Source organism: Topomyia yanbarensis, unplaced genomic scaffold (assembly GCF_030247195.1).
Source record: "Topomyia yanbarensis strain Yona2022 unplaced genomic scaffold, ASM3024719v1 HiC_scaffold_4, whole genome shotgun sequence".
Taxonomy (NCBI): domain Eukaryota; kingdom Metazoa; phylum Arthropoda; class Insecta; order Diptera; family Culicidae; genus Topomyia; species Topomyia yanbarensis.
This window is the reverse complement of record NW_026683602.1, coordinates 975,066-993,169: the sequence shown is the minus strand read 5'-3', so window position 1 is coordinate 993,169 and position 18,104 is coordinate 975,066. Positions and strand designations below refer to the sequence as shown.

Genomic DNA, 18,104 nt, shown 5'->3' with positions numbered 1-18,104 from the left:
GTGTCGATTTATCGGTCTACTCGGTCAACTATATAAGGCTAATAAAATATATAAGTATAAATAAAAACCTACTAGGGTTAGAGTAGTAATAATTGTAGTTTTTACTATTATTGTACAATTGTTATGTGCTAGTCGTATATCTGTGTGTGTTAGTCTGAGTATTGGTGACAGCTGGGACAAGGAATGGATACAGAACTGACATTTATGATAAAACAGTTGGTAATCTTTTCTAGGATTCGTTGGTCATATTTTTCCGGTGCTCAATTCGTTCATTCGATTTGATTCATTCGGGAAAAACGAATTGGATAAATTAAAGTAGGATTAATTCATCGGTAATGGCATTTGCTGGCTTCTTTTACTTCCTTAGTCTGTTTTGATGTGCTTCCATTCGTCTGCTTTTCCACTACTCTTATATACCAAAAATATTAACGGTCAATTTATATATCTTTAATTAATATCTGCACCTTTTTTACTTTATTCGGCACGTCATGTTTCCTTCTACTACTAAAACTTAAATTAGATTCATGCTAACACTCACAATCTCTCTCATTCCAAACGTACAAACGTTCGTGGCATTCGCGATTACATAAACTTGGTCACAAACGCGAACATGCAATTGCAATCATCCACACATACTTACGCCTGCGATCTGGCCAACATTAAAACACCCCGGCAATTAAGCGAACGTTTTGGCATCTATAAATTTACAAACGCGGTCTTAAGCATTACCCGCTGCTTGTGCGATAATGGATCGGTCACGTCCAGAAGTCCCTAGTCCCGGTCCTAGCAGCCTAGATTCATGCTTTCAGTTGGACCAACAAAAACATTGCGCTCATATTCACTAGACAACACGTTCCATGGCGACATGACCGGGAACTTTAGTGATATGGGAAATCTCACTCTCTTCTTGCATTCAGCACATCAACATACAAACGCTTAAGACCTTCGCGATCATTCACGCACACTAAAACCCGCGGTCTCGCAAGCATGAAAACACCCCGGTGATAAAGTGAAAGTTTTACCACTAATATTCTTATAAACGCGGTCTCAAGCGGAAACTTACAGACGGCCGATAATGCATCGATCACGTCAGGAAATCTCTTTCTTCGGGTTTAACAGACTAGGTCCATGCCTTCAGTTGAACCAATAAAAAATGGCGCTCATATTCACTAGACAACACGTTCCATGGCGACGTGACCGGGAACTCTAGTGATACTCTCTTCTAGCATCTGAATTGTGCAACGAAAATTAAGTATCAGATTAACAATCTGTGTACCATCATCCATGAAAAACACGGGAATATGCGAATGAACACACGGTTATAAAATCGAAGTTACACACGCGGAGTTATATACACGTTAGCACACGCGACGTACAAACGCACAGCCGAGCGAACACGTTGCATTCGATTTGATACAAGTGCTTGAGCCCTTCGCGATGATACTCGCACTCCTCAAGTCCCTACGCTCGCACATATCTGAACCGCACAATGGATATCACATTCAGAATGACGGCCCGTAACAATTGGTCTTAAGCAGTGTTTTAGTGGGTGACATTCCCCATCTCGTCTGCAATTGTAGTTAGTGATTCTGACGGAGAGCCCTGCCGAGACCTTAGCTCTACAGCTCCAGTAGGACAACTCTCGAAAAAAAAAATACATATAATACATATTATAGTAAAAAAATGGAAACAAATAAACAATCAAAAAAGACAAGTTAATCTATTAAGAGATCTGTAAAGAAACATTGATATTACAACGACAAGGTAAATTGGTATTTTGAACATAAAAAGGCAAGAACGAACAACAATCACGCTGACAACATATAAGATTATTCATATTGACAATGATATTTATATGGCGCCCATGTGCTAATTCGACCTAGTTCAAACTTGTATCGAGGGGGCAAGCATCTTTGGGTAGGGCAGAAATGCCGATCAGACCAGCTCTACTCCAAAAAAATGTACTATAAAGAAACTATAAGATAACATTGTTTTAGAACGACGATCACAAATTGATTTTCGATCATCTCTAATAGCATCGAATGACATCCTTCCACATCCGAAGCATTTTTTTTATTTAGAAGAGAGAAAGAGATACTCGTAGCAATGTAGCATAAATAAATTGTGCATAATTCATGCTTTTTTTCTTATCGAACATTGACAATCTCTCAACATTCTGCAGATATGCTTTCAGGTGCACGAAGTGTTTTCTCTCCGAAATGTTTGTTGCCGGTGGGAGGCATGCGCATCACATGCCACGTGCTCCAACAAAGTCTGGTGGATTGTATAGAACTCGTAAAACTGTCCCATGCAGAGGCGTACCAACGAATGGGTACCAACAATATAAAGCTTTTTTCGGTTCAATAACTCAGATAGCCATGAATCTTTTTTGTTTCTGTGGTGAAGCTTGTATTGACAATAGACTCTATAGCGGCCCTTACACGTTCAATATTTTCGTCAATACGAGTATTGACGATATTGTTACAATATTTCAGTCCCGTTTGAAATCCACATCGTCAATAATTTTTTTTCCATTACACGTACAATACTTTTGTCAATACACTCTAGTATTGACAAAAATATTGAACGTGTAAGGCCCGCTTATGCTGCAATGTGATTACTTTTGACTCAGAAAGCTTAAAAAAAACTATCGGTATAACTCGGAAAAGCTAAGCTCTCGCACATCACACTGATCGGGAAAATCGTCCATCCACCCACACCAACACAAACAACCCATCAACCATCATCTTCCTCCTACAGCAGGTATGTATAAACTCATTTCTACTGACCGAACTCGATGAGAAATTTCGCGATAAACACACCATTTTCCGAGAGAAACGACGGCCACCAATTGAGTTCGAGTGAGCATAGATCTGCCTATCTTTCCTACCTACGGGGCCCCGATCTGTTTAGGACTCTGATAGTGCGGCATACGGACGAAACATCCTCCAGCACCAGTCTCACGAATTGGTTCGCTCCGTTCGGTTCGATTTGGTCCTTGCTTTCGGATTCACCCTGCTGCGCTGCGGCATAAGCTGTCTCGTCTATGGTATCGGTCGGTGGCTCTCCCTCCCCCGCACACGCATTCTCAGAGTCTGCAGCATTCTGCAGTACAACGGTGCGTGGTTCAACATATCCGCATCGGTCGGTTTCCTGCTGTACGGATTACGCCAGAATGTCACAATCTGTCGCATTCGGACGATGGGATTAGGTCGCTGTCGACCTAGCTCAACCACTTGAGGGGATCAACCGGAAAGAAGAGTGCTCGCTTTTGTTTGGATAGCAAATCAGTGTTGTGTTTGCTGAAGTCGGCCACAAAGTCGAGGTGAAAATTGAAGGAAAACTCGAATCGAAGAAGTATTTGCTTTGGCTGGCGGGCCTCCGGGGAAGTAGGTGGCGCAGAAGAAAGAGAGCAAAGCGAAGTGTTATTTTCTATATGCTACGAGAATCGGTCGTCAAGTGTCTGTCCGCTCCGCTGGCTGACATTAGCGTATCTATGTGAGGCATCCGAACGCAGAACAAACTCTGCTCGGTTTCTCTCGCAGACACCAGGTTGTAAACATATTGTGCCAGTCCGAGTGGTGGTGTTAGTGGTAAACAAAGGATCCGTTCTGCTGGGACGATCGAAGGTTTTCATTATAAATTGTGAGTTTGAATTTTTGATGAAGCTGAGTGAAAAGTGGAACAGAAGATTGTTACATTTTTTTCAATTTTACGTAAGAGAGGCCCCCGAGAAATAACCACATAAACCGGTCAGCAGTCGGCCGGCTTGAAGCAACAGAAAAGAGCGCTTTGTATATACACCGGTGGAGGTCAAACGGTGTGGTTCTCGGCGTACCAAGGTACAAACAGCTGGCGGTAAGTGAAGTCAGACGAGGTTATAAATAAATTCTACTCAGCTAGTGTAGATTCAGTTCCCGATAGAAGTCTGTTGAATTATACAGGAACCTGCTGGGGAAGTTATGATTGCTTGTGCTTTTGTGGGATCGGATCTTTTCTCGTTGTAACTATTTTATTCATTATTTGTCAATGTCAAAAGTGGTTTTATTTATTGAATATTGCAACACGTGCCTCTATAACTGTTGATATGAAACAATAGAACTCATTACAATAGTAAGGAGAGACAATATTGGTGAAATCGAACGATTCGCAGTAACTCTGTGTATATGTGACTCCTGTCAGCAGAATACAAATGGTATATTTTCGTAAGATATCAAGGCTGTTCCCAATGAGCTGGCCACTTCTAATTTTCCGATCGGTGTATTCTAAATCTTTGCTCTCAACGGAGTACTATGGCTCAAAACTTTTCATAACTTGCCCAACTTAGTAATCTCTAACCAATTGAATGTCGCTAGAACTAAGAAAAAGTTTCAAGATAAATGTAGTTAAGCATTGAGCAAGAGTTGGCTCTTCCATCATGAAAACTTCCATGCTATGAAATGATGAAAGGCGCTCAGAAAAAGTTCGAGGATCACTAGGAACAGGAAGAGTGAACGCTGCCCGACTTGCGCCTCCCCCAACTCAGGTGCAATAACAAAAGTTTGGGCGAAAGAAAATGTACGGTGAACTGGACTTTTTGACATCTTTAATATATTTGGGGTTCATAAACGGCCATGAACAACGAAAAAAATGTTTTAGACATAGGACCAATTCCCTGTTCAATTTTATTTTAATTCTATTAAAAGTTGCGGAAATTTCAAATGTACAACTATTATTGAGAAATTACATTTATGAAAGTTTCTTTTGATTTATACAAGTGCATTTTGTTGAATATTTTACATAGACTTTAAAATCCAAAAAATCTTAAAAGCGTGATGTTGATATTCCTCTGAATTTCTCATTCTTCAATCTTTTTTGACGTAGGACTACGTCTTTGTTTTCGATATGGGGGTGCACTCTGCAAATTCTACAAAAATGGTATGTAACGAAAAGTGGTCCAATTTTAAACGCATATAATTTAGCCATCTCACGATAAATTTTCAATTTTTTTGCGCAAATCGCCCCGAAATACTTCTAAGAATAGATTCCAATAGATAAACCCAAAGATTTTTGATATCATAGCATTAAAAAATTAAATAATATACAACCTTGTCAAAATATCGCGCATCAACACACAGAAGATAGCGCTTCCCAAGCCCTGTACGACGGATTGGTGTACCTAGCGCGCAACGCTAGCGAAGCAGATCACTGCGCTGTGTTTTTTACAGCCAGTGTAGCTGAGCTAGAAGTCCGTTACACTGGCTGTGGAGGGACGTTACCCTGTGTCGTCCAACAGGCGACCGCTCCAACTGCTTCCTAAATGCCGCTGTAATGTTGCCAGTAAATTTTTAGTTTAACTAGCACATGTATTTGCAATTTGCGCTTGAAATTAAGTAATGTAGTGGTAGTAATAAGCTTCCCATATTGGTTTAAACGCAAGGACAGTTTTTAAAACAGGATTTGATTAATTAGTTTAGCTCATCTAAGCAATTTTATCAATTCTGTAATTTAAAAGGAATTTTACGGAACTTGGTGAATTTGGCCCCACTTGCAACTGGTATAATCAACCTGCACAAAGTGTTGCATAACGCAGGGCTGTTTTTTGGAACAAAATCATTCAGCCCTTCGCTATGCAAAATCACGATATTATGACAGATGGGCTAAGCGCGGCCGTTCCTTTCAATCGGGAAAGGCCGCGTGGAATTTTGGTGAAACGCGCTAATAGTGCCGTAGTGGTACTAGTTGTCTCTTTCGCTCTACCCATCATCATCAGCGTTGACTTATTTTGCATTGTACGCTTGGGTTCAATGTTTGGGGTGAATGTGTTGGTAGGTAGGGGATTTGGCGGTAAAATGAACACGTTATGCAAAGTCATTATTTTCTAACTAATAAGTGAATGAGATATTACACCTTATGTTTCTTGTTAGACATGTTTTGTACATATCTGGTAAAAATACTTCGTCATAAACACATTTTTTCAAACATGATTCTTGATTTCTAAACATGTCCAAAAATGAGACATGTTTATAGCGAGTGGGTAAAATGAACATGTGTCCGTAGTAAAATGAACAGCTTCTGGTGACCTGCAAAATGTCCTGTATGTATGCAATGCGCAGCGTTGGAAAGCATTTTCCGATCAATGCTAATATCCCAACAAATCATGAGCTTTGCATACACACAGGGCATTTTGCAGGCAAAAAAAATTGTCACGGAAGAATTGAATTTTACAATCCTGTGGCATCGAAACACATCTACAAACTTGGGGTTATTCATGGGTGTTTGAACTTTTAGGATCTGTTTGAGAGCAACTAGAAAGTTTGTTCTATACATGAGATGTGATTATATTGTCTAAAATTTGATTTTTCTTCACCGGTCCGGGTGTTTTTTTCCCACACACTAAGTACTAAGAAAATAAATATTTTACATTAAGTAGTATAGTCCTACGTCTACAGTTCGTGCAACCCCTTAGGGCTGCCCCTTGTAGTTTTTAGTTCGCCCAGCAAGATATGATGAAAAATGGCGTATTTGGCGGATAGTTTCTTCCTATCAATATAATTTTTTGAGTCAGTGAAGAGAATTTTAATAAAATATCCCAGAGCCTGTGACGGTGAATTTCAGTCTAACGATTTGTAGAGAGGGCCTCCCGATTTCTGGTCAATGGTTATAGGCTTAACGGTATCGCAATCATAATTACTAGTATTTATTCCATAAAAACTCATTTTCTCCTTGACAAAGAGAACATATTCATATTGCGACATAAATTTTGGTATTATTGATATCGGGCCATCTCATCTTAAACGTACACGGGAATTTTTACTCTAAATTTATTGCAACAGTTCATGTTGGTACTTAGAACAAAGGTATCTTTTTTATTTCGATACTGATACTGATTACGTTCCAAAACATTAAACAAGCAGAATCATTTGATACGCAGAACAACTTGAAGCACGTTGTCGAATGTAATGACATTTTATACAGCATCCTAACATATGTAGACCGTGACACTATTGAAGTTAAGCTACATGACTTGGCACCGCGTACTAATCACGCTGTTATCAAACAACTCATGTCAAAATAGAGTGAAGTGGAAACCATTACGGAAGACACACGGACAAACATCTTCCCAGGTCTCCGCAACGGAGTTCTTGTGGTGAAAATGCGGCGGCCAAAACCTATCCCCTCATATCTAACCATTTATGGCAAAACACAAGGTGTTACATTTAATCAGCGAACAATGGTGACCTACCCAAGGCAGATTCCTACGTGCCAGTTCTGTGATCAACCGCTACACCACGGAAAACCTTGCTCGGAGGTTGCTAAAGAAAGTCCATCCGCTACGGCCAAGACCGGTACACAGTCGTCGTATGCTAAACTACAACCGGTTGTTAAACTAACGACTGCGGACCGCGCTTTAACAAACACTAACTCAACGATATGGCCCGGACCACTAAACCAACTACCGTTACGAACAGCGAAATTACAACAATTACACCAAATGCTTCCAAACCAACAACCACCACCACCAAAAATGAATCAGATGCCGATGAAGATCGATCTACAACAGCGACGCGTAAGCACACAAAAAAAACAAGTAAGAAAAACCGACCGTGAGCAACATGAATGCAGTACCGATGACGACATGGACGTGAATGAAAACGCGAGAGAAAGCGAACTGAATGACCCTCTAGTTGCGGCAGCAAACTAGAAACAACGCAGCTGTTTCACCGCCAAGGAAGAGGATCTCAACACGCAGCAGCAAGCTGCGTGAACAAGAGCCGTTGGATAGTCTTAGTGAAAATTAATTTTTATTTTTTACATATTATAAAAATCAAAAAAGACCCACAGCTCAGTTATACTAACGGATTGAGCCGTGTGAAATAAACAAAAAACAAGCACTACACTAACCGCAGCTAATAAAATAATGAGCTCAGAAACGATTTCTTGACATTACGGGACAAGTGAAAGTCGAAGTCATTTACTTTATCGTCGGTGGTGCTGGCAGTCGATTGGGAAGTAGTAGGCGCATCACAATGATTGGACACGCTGTGCGTAGATTCTATTGTTCCAGCATTCGTTGGTGCGTGAGCAACAACGCCGGTTTGTTTGTGATTTAATTGATGCTGCTGAGGCCTGTGGGTTGGCTGTTGTTGTTTCGTTAGAGGTTTTTGTACATGGTTTCCCATAGTGTGCCTTCTTGTTGCAGAACTGGCCCGTAGGGGTCTGTTCTTTATATGTGCAGAGCGTGATTTGAGATTTGATAACTCCTTTTATTTCGTATTGAAGGTTCAGGTAAGAGCAATAGGTTTCGGCACTCGCATTCTCGGGGCATACACGCCTTCGGAAATACCTGGAAAAATGTATTTATTTACCGGTTGCCAGCGTTCCGTATTCCGGCATGATGGTTGTAACAAATTCATTGCTAGTACCCGGGGAATTCAGTGGCGAATCCGAGGGAAGGGTTCTGAGGGTCCGGATCCCCTCCGAATTTTTTTACTTGTTGAGAAATTTCAAATTAGTTTCATGTTTATACAAGTTTCAAACTCAAAATCATGCTAAACCAAATTTGACCAACAAAACTTATAATATTCATTAAATAAGGCTATTACGTATTACGAATTGCGCAATTTTCATTTTAACATCGAAATTTCAGACTCCTACCGAAAAGTTTTTCTGGGTCCGTCCCTGCCGGGGATATATCGTGTAGAGGCACATCAATCTTATCATCGTCCATATAAACGGGCATTTTGATGCTAACGCTGTCATGGTCCCCTATTTGCTGATATTAGTGCTTAGAAAATTACTTTTTACTGATATCAGAGTAATAAACAGAAGCGGTGAGTTTAATTTAGAAAATCGACTTAATCCACCTAGCAGAGAGATGAGACATTTCTTACATATAACACTGTCGGATCGTTCATTAGTTTGCAGCACTTAAAATAAAATGAAGGAAATAAAGGAAATGAATGAAGTGAACAAAACGGAACAAAACGGAATAAAACGGAACAAAACGGAACGAAACGGAACGAAACGAAACGAAACGATTCAATACCAGCCGATGGGAAGGTTGTACCTATCATTTACGACTAATTTTGTGCAAATAAATGCAGCCATATCTATGAAAATGCGTAACACTTTTGACACATACACATACAACAGTACGTTCAGGTTGATGGTCATGCGGGCGTCTAGCGAACTATCTCGTCAGAAGCAGCCTACTTGATAACTGGAAAGATTCCCATAAACCTTCCACTCGAATAAGACAGCCAGTGTTACAAAGATCGAGGCACGAGAGGAGCCCGTAAACGAGCCCGAGCTAATACCTTAAGCAAGTGGGATAACGCAGTAAATGGTAAATGGAAACCATCGACTAATTCCATTTCTGGCGATATGGGTGAACAGAGTGCACGGTGAAATGAATTTCTACATGGTGCAGTTCTTGTCTGGTCATGGTTATTTCAAGAAGTATCTGAACAGGTTTGACAACGCGAGATCGCCGTTCTGCATCGCGTGAGGAGACACCTGAGCACGTGGTCTTCGAATACCAGCGATTCGACTCGAGCAAAACGAAATGATTGTCGGTGAGGACGTCAACATGAACAATAATTTCCACAGATAGTGTACAGACAAAGAAACTGGGACGCGGTGGACAGAACAGTCGTTCAGATCATTTCAGCGTTACAATGAATACGGCGGGAGAAGCAACGTAGCAGTACAGGACTTCGGGTCGTAGAGGCACAGATGAACCGGAAGTCATACTTCAACCGGAATCGTCGGACCAATCTTGGCACTCGACAAGTCAGTTTTATAGACCAGCGAGCGTGACCGGAGTAGGGTACATCCACCGCCTGGGACTAGATTGAGAGCACGTGTCATCGACGATAGGTTGTCGGGGCACCTAAGAACAGAACGTCATCCTCCACTCGAAATCGTAGGACGGACGATCTTCCGGAGACTATTCCGAGTAGTCCGTAGCGAATGGTGGGGGCGTCAATGAACTGGTCGCAATACACGCTAGCACACGCAATATACAAAGCCCACGCGCTCGAACCCGTTAACGTACAAACACTCGAGCCCTTCGCGATTATACACGCAATCATCAAGTCCCTACACAAATCTGAACCGTACAATAAATCAATATTAAGTCTTCAGAAAGGGTTAAGGAGATTTATGTACACAAACTTATTTTGCTCATTATTCCGATGCTGAGTTGATTTTCATGAGAAATACACATGAATCAACATCTTTACCCTTGGTAGAATCAATTTCAAATGTTTTCTGGGTTGAAATAAAGAGAAATCATGCCAACAAAAGATTGTTTACAAATCTTATTAGCCCTATTCAAAAGTTGATATGGAAATATCACATTTAAAATCACGGCCCGCTTCAATTGACCTTAAGCAGTGTTTCAGTGGGTAACATTTCACGTCTCGTCAGCAATTGTAGTGAATGATTCTGGTGAGGAGCAGCCCTTCCGTTCCGAGATCCTAGCTCTAGAGCTCCAATAGAACAACTATCGAAAAAAAAGTTCTTTAAGATATTTTAATAATATTCTAATAATTTTCATGCAACAACAACACACAAAACAAACAGGTAAGAATTCGAATTCTACCGAGCTCTAGTCTCAAGGTTTTTGGTTCTGTAATTTTACGAGCAATCTAGATTTACCTACCAGCCAAAGTGCGAACGCAACTCCCGTCTAATGAACTGTAAAAGGGACAACAGACGTGACGTACCGTGCTCGCGTGTAATGTTTATGGATAAGTTTTCGGCCCTAAGTTTACGAGTGTAATATTAATTTATACCTATAGTTCATTTTTCGCTTCCCCTTTCGCAATCTGTTTGCTGCCTATGGTGCGCTACTTAATCCAGGGAGCCATTCGGGTATTCTTTTTGTTCCTTTCTGATTATTCTACCCGATAAGCTTTGATTTTTATTGCCTTTTTCAATTGAAGGTAAAGTGTGAAAGTCAACAATTCATGGTTCTAGGTTCTTCTAAGTTCGGGAGGAATCGTTATTGATCGAAAGGACGTATTTTTTTCCCAGCGAGAACTGCTTCAATTAATTTTCATTTGCAGGAGAAAATCAAGGCTTGCTATACTGCTTTTACCGCTATTATGTCACATTTTTTATAGACTGACTGCTCGGAATAATGCATGAAAAAATGTCTGATTCGGTTGTTCAATTTTGAAACCCTTCTGTTAGTGGTTCCGTAATGTTTATTATTACTGGAGGAGAAAATTGGATAACCGATAGGTCATCCGCGAACATTGTAGCGAAATCGAAGCATGGTGCGATTATCCAAATCGGTCCTCCAGTTACTGATGCGACGAAATCCGAATACAAAACCACGACTTACTAAACCTATGATGTGATCGCATGTTTAAATAGTTTAGTTTACATCTGAATATCGTCCACATTTCGCAGCTCTCTCTGTATTTGCATAAACCCTATCAGCATTCAAGGATCATGTTTTCGCACTGGGTTAATTAAATTAAAATTGATCGCAAGCAGTCCGTCCCCGGTAATTTCCTGTCCCAGTCATAAACGGTATTTACCCTTTCAACGCTGATTTTAACAGTTTCCTTCTCAAGATACAACCATAGATTGTAACGTGGGGTCGTTCAAAAATTACGTGTCATATTGTTGGTTGGTTAAGTATAGTAGAAGCGGATCGAAAAGGTGCCAATCTGTTTTCTCTATGTAAAAGTTATCACTTTTGAACATAAATGCCACCGTAGTTTCTAGCCGACTCCCTGTCACCGCGTGTACATAGTGTATGTGTGTTTCGCCGAACGCATTCCGGTGAAAGTAACAAACAATTTTCCCTGCAGTGCACAACTCACGATAGCCGATTCTTGCTCCACTAGTCGGTAGAACGATTCCTACCGCACTAAACGCAAAGCACATACTATGCGGAGCTGGGAAAACCTCTATCGGAAGCCTTCCATCGTATGCCTGCAAGGCAGGCAAAGCACACACAGTCAGCCTCGATGCCATTTTCCACCGATTGGGTTCTTCTGGTGGTGTCAGTGTTACTGTCAGATAATAACCGTACCTTTCAATATGTTCAATGTTAATCACTTTCAATCCACCAATGTGTATGGCACATTGAATTTGAAATGCCTTTTCAGAGTTTTACCGCCACATGATTTCACGCTCTTTTGTGGTTTGCTACAGTAAAGAACCCTATTTTCCCCATCAGTCCCATGCACGCTAAATGTCACCACGTCACAGTTGCAAACAAAACAAAAACATCCTAACTGCCATCCCTTCCTCTGAGACTACATCGATCCCTCGATCCACAAGTAGGCTCTGGCTGTGGTTGCCCCTCACGTCACATTCGTCCGGCAAAAGAGAGAGAGAAGTACCTACTCGCGAGGATAGAATTTATCACAACAACTCACGCGATTTGATTGATCCACTTTTGGCTTGGCTTGCTGTTTTGAGTAAACTGCCGGTCGGTGTCGCCTGCCCGGAGGTCCTATACGGAACCGGCTTTCCATCAATTTGAGTGCCGCATTCTGGTGATGTTATTGAGTAAAAAAGGGTAAACTGATGACAGCCGGGGATGGTTAGATGGAGTTGAAAGTTTGACGACAACGTTTTGGGGTGAATACTTTTGACAGCCATTTATCGATCGAAATGCCATATATTCGTCTCGCAACCTTGAGACAGGACGTTTCCGTGGCATGGCCATAAGCGTCATGGAATAAAGATTGCCTAAAGCAATAATAATTATTCTTTGAAAATGGATAATCTTCAGTTTTCGTGAGTTCCAGATCATCGAAAAAACAACTCGTTACTCAATCAACTCTTCAGTTGCGGTCGAATTAGCAATAAAGTAATGTATCCTCCCAGAATATTCCACCCATCTGGGTCACCGCGGACAGGAAGTCGCTGGGAAAGTGACGATGTAGTGCTGATTATAATTATCCCCGCTAATTAGCACAGACCGCCATAGCCCAGACGCACGGATTGCCAAACTGGTTGACGACCGCTACGCGACCATCAGAATTTCCCGAGCGCAAAGTACAGATTTAGTCGACTCATTCATGCACGCAACATTGCGTGTCAGCTGTTTCATTAATCGTCTCAATTCAAACTGACCGTCTATCACGTTTGACTAATGTTTGATATTGCTAGGTGATGATTTTTGTTCACTCCGACAACCGGACACGGTCATGATTTAAATTAGAACACATCAGAGGTAAGAAAAACTACCTGGCAACTCCACTAGAGAAACAGCCGGTCAACAACAATTTTATGTACTGGTTAAACCGCAAAATAATGACTCCTATTCTTGTTATCAATTAGAGCTCAGAAAGTTGTCGGCCGAATGCAACATAGTAGGCTGCTCGGTGGGAAAAGTTTTCGGCGCTTGCATTGCAGCGCACAACACAATGAACCGGTGAACTATAGGTATCTACAAGGAAAAGTTTCACGTTTCACGAAAAGCAAAACAGCCACCCACATGGGAGGAGAAGAGGCGATCGGTCGAATTGATTTTCTGCCGAATGGACTATGAAGTTTGTTCCGAATTGAGATTAATTAAATTGATCCTATTCACCATCATGGAACAAAAAATGATGAATGATCGAAAAGGCCCCACATTTTTTTTTTTCGAAAACTAACTTTTTGGTATTTTGCAATTCCATATTAAATTTGTAAAAGGGCGAATAAGATTTGTAAATAATTTGTTTTTATTTTGATGGTTTCTCTTAATTTACTATAATTTCAAAGCAGAAAACAATTGAAATTACTTCTACGAAGGGTAAAAATTTACATTAACGCATATTTTTCATGAAATTCCACTCTGCAGCAGACTAATGAGCGAAACAAGTTTGTTTACAAAAAACACTTTCGCCCTTTTGACGAATTAATATTGAATTGTTCAAAGTAATGGTTAGTTTTTTATGCACTATGCTATATTTCTTCTTAGTGGAGAACAGTTTTGGTAAAAACTATGTTTTCTCCAGATTAAATTGTTCAAAGCCATCTTTGCGCTTGAATAGTAACTAAATTAGTTATTGAATTTGCGTTTCGACTTCGTGTCATCACAATCCGACACTAACTTATACCAAATACAAATTAAATACGCCAATGTCCCATACAAACGGGTGATCCATTTTTGGCTCACCGAACATGCAAATTACACAACCCAATTCGTCTTGACAGATTCGATATGGCGAAAAAAATGAGACTGGCAACATTACCAAATCAAAGTGTGCTGTGCTTGTTTTCGTTCATTTCCGATCGGTATCCTTGGTGTCCTTTTGCTCTTATTGATAAAACCACAACAACAATTTTTATCTAATATAGGAAATAGTTCCTCTGGACAATATTCGGTAAATATTCAAATTTTTAATAATTGGAACTATATTACCAATGTTTTATTTTATTATCAGAAGCGAACATTAGAGTCCGAGGTTTTAAAAGTGCTATATCTGCAACCGTTCGAACTACACGATTGTGAACTGGTAATCGACAGTGATCACCGTGATAACCTGTGCATGCAACTTTCTATCCGTTCGGAAGGAATTATGACCGCTATTTCCGCGCTGTGGTAGCATTTTACGAATTGCTTTCCAAGTGTTACGTAAAATCGTTTGTTCTTCTGGACGGCGGCTATGAAAAGAATAAACTAAAAAACCGTGTGCAAAGGTTTCCTGGGCAGGATTAAAATTATCAAGCACGTGAAAGAGATTTCCAGTCCACCGATTATTCCGTTGTTGATTCGGGAAGACAAAAGTTCCTTTCATGCGGTGTCTTTTTGAAGCGGATAACGAGATTGCATTTTTGGCTTGGAAGTGCACTTGGCCTCTATGTACTGAGCTACGATAGCGATTTCTATATTCACAATGTTAAGTATATACCGTACGTAACGGCGATACATAAGATCTATCGATAAGTTATAGAGAATGATAAGCATTATGCGATAGAGCTGATGGATCGTAGGAACAAACGTAAGCATCGATTTATGGTTAATCAGAGTGAAGGTGAGATCCTAATTGATCTTATTAAAGAGTCGTATCGCTACTTGGACTGCAGTCTGAACAGCCGCCATGCTTGGTAATGATTACATCGAAAGGCGCGTTCTGACCAGATACTACACTTCAAGGAGAGTGAGTAAAACTAGCCAAAAGTTGCTCCACAACAATGGATTGAGGCGATATTGCAGTGGCTGCAGCATCATTCGGTAAAGTCTGCCACTAGAGCCGTACTTAGGAGAAGAGTCGTGAAGGTTTGACGCGACAGCTTCTAAGTGCGATGTACGGGTATAACAGCGAGGAATGCAGCGCATTTGACTACTTTGGATTCGAGGAAGAACAGGAGGAGATAGCCGATTATGTTTCTAAGAAGTTTCTGGAGTACCTGGAAACGCCCGAAACAATCTTCCCGAGAGTACTGTGATCGATGTGATAAATTCAAGCAACGATGAGCAATATCCTCCACCACACTCTTCGGAGGTGCGATGGAGTCGTTTCCCAACGTGCTCAACTAAATATCAATTTAGAATCCAATGTCGTATTTACTATTCGTAGGTAACAACTAGACTAATAAATTTACCGGTGAATGTATCATACAATTGTTTTTCGTTGACTACTTCGGAAACAAGTCTTTTTGGGAGTTCTCAGGGATGTAATTCAACTACTATCTACTTTCGCTTACGCAGAACCCAGATAAACTCTTAATGACAAGATAAAATTACAAAATTTTGTGAGTGCTTTTCATGAGAACGCATGCTGTAGCCACAGCCAGGATCAACGAGATTAATTGGTATGGTTTGTATGTATAATTCTGAGCATTTCTTCAGGGGCATTTGCAGTTATCCTAGATGACCTGAAACATTGTTGTTCTCAACTAATGATCTAGTGTTGTAAATTCAACAATATTTAGGTGCTCATAACAACACATTATAGCGTTTGTCTAGTAATAGCAAAAACGGCATCGTTACATTTTGGATTTCGTACCTGAATTGCTCTTAGCGTGCTCTAGTATCCATGTAACAATAGATGTTTTAATGCACGGTACAAGTGCAATGTTTGATTAGTAACAATAAACTACTATAACACTTTAATTCATACTGCACCATTCATAATGTTTTATACTTTCCCTCAGCTCATTCACAACACCTAGAAGTTGCCAATGTGCTCATGCTTTTGTTAAACCTAAACGTACAAGTAAATCGTTAGAAACTATTTTAACAGATTTGTATGGGTTCTAATAATCTGCCTGTAGCTCTTTTGCAGACATTTGAATCATATCGAAAGTTTATTACTGGAATTTTAAAGCTTTAACTTCAAATGATAAAACCATATAGTACATTTAAATCGGGATGTTCTCCTGCCATGGAGGTTGCTCCAAGGAGAAACTACGCAGGACTAAATTTATTCCAAAGCAGAAGTTGAATAATCCATGCATAAAATTTGCATGAGTGTGGCCTTTCACTTACACACCCTGTAAAGTAAGTATAACTTTAGTAATTATGTAAAAATAGTATTGCCAATAGTAAATTTAACCCAAACCAATCCTTAAGTATACTCTGAAGTCATCACTGCCCTTAAAGATCGAACTGGCCTCACAAAAAGACTGGGATCGTCATCCACAAATGGTACTGGCTGCATCATTAGGAACTATGACCGTTTTAGCTTTAATTCACTTCCTTTTAGAATAAATTCCTTCCTTTTAGAATAAACATCTGCAAACTTTACATCGTTTTGATAAAAATTTCTGTTCCCATGATTCTGTCTAATATAAATAACAAAGTTGCTTTTCAGTGCAACCAGTTTTAACATTTTTCATCAAAGTACACTGTCACTTTGACAGTGTACCTTTTTCGGTGTACCTGGGTTATAAAATGTGTCCTCGAAAAATCGTCAGAGCATTCCGTATTAACATATTTGTATTTGCTTATACGATTGTCGATTGATTGACACCGGTGTCCCGAGCAAATACTCATGGGTTCAAACACCACATAGCCCCTTGAAAAGACCATAAACATGGTCCGTGCCAAAATTCACAACCATCAAGACACCATAAAATGGTCATAGTAACCCATAAATATACCAACGTATGGTATTTTATATGGGATCCACTAGACCATGGTGATGGTGTTTTCATGGGTTGAACCCATTTCAAACACCCATGTCAAACCCCATGAGCATGGGGGTGTTATGGGCTTTTCGTTTGCTCGGGGTAGTGGAGTGCACTGGAACTGCACCATTTTTGCACTTTCTAGCAGAAGTGCAGAAAACTGGGTATGTTCCATTGGCACTTCTGCTAGAAAGTGCAAAACCAGTGCACTTCACTACACCGGTGTCAAACAATCGAAAATCCTATTAGTTAACGGACTAAGCATGCGCCGGATTGACGAAACGGGAACAAATGCCGCACGCGTGGAACTGTTAAGGGGAGGTTCTCATTCAAAATTTTCAAAAATTTGATTCTTTTTTATTTGCATATGTACATGTCTACTATATTGTGTTAAAATTTCCACAGGTTCGATACGCGCGCCACAGGTAGAAACCTTTTCATGGCTTTATGCACGGTCCCAGAATGCTTCGCGTTGCACTGTACATGTGCAGAGGTCTCGAGAACGCATCTAACAGGTTGATCTGTAGAGGCATCGGGGACTAATCGTGAAAAGCGCTGAAAAACGAAAAATTTTGGTCAAAATTGTTAAAGTAACATTTGAGCCCGCCATATTGGAATCGCTATTTTTATTTTGATATATATTAACTCATTCGTGTTAATAAATCGCAAAACCTTTTTTTTTTCTCAATTTTGACTGAATTATCACTTATTCTAGCGGGGGTCCGTCATATTGGATTGGACATTTTGAATTTAAAGGACTAAACAATCGATCTCAAAATTTGAGATCACACCATTACGTTAAATTTGAATTTGTTTTTTACCCGTTGTTAGGTCATTCCTCCAATAAATTTAGTTTAGGAGAACTCGGGGCTATTCGGACCTACCAAAGCAAATCGTCCTTTTAGGTGTATATATGTGACATTTTGGTACCATAAAAGTTCATTTGCACCACTCCATGACAGCGCTGGGTGATTATTTGCAAAACTATGTTTTTTCCACCCTTTTACAATGTACGGGTTTACAATGTCATT

General features: G+C 40.2%; 1 protein-coding gene across 2 annotated transcripts in view; it reads left to right on the top strand.

The window, feature by feature from the left end:
• Positions 1–2,967: 2,967 nt before the first annotated feature.
• Positions 2,968–18,104, top strand: part of LOC131695498 (uncharacterized) — a 49,170-nt gene continuing 34,033 nt past the window's right edge. The window contains exons 1-2 of one of the 2 annotated variants that reach the window (XM_058984039.1): positions 2,968–3,645; positions 3,722–3,858. The gene's annotated coding sequence lies outside the window, so the exon portion shown is untranslated. Of the gene's footprint in view, positions 3,859–18,104 lie in introns of both variants that reach the window. The other variant, XM_058984040.1, reaches the window with a different exon arrangement.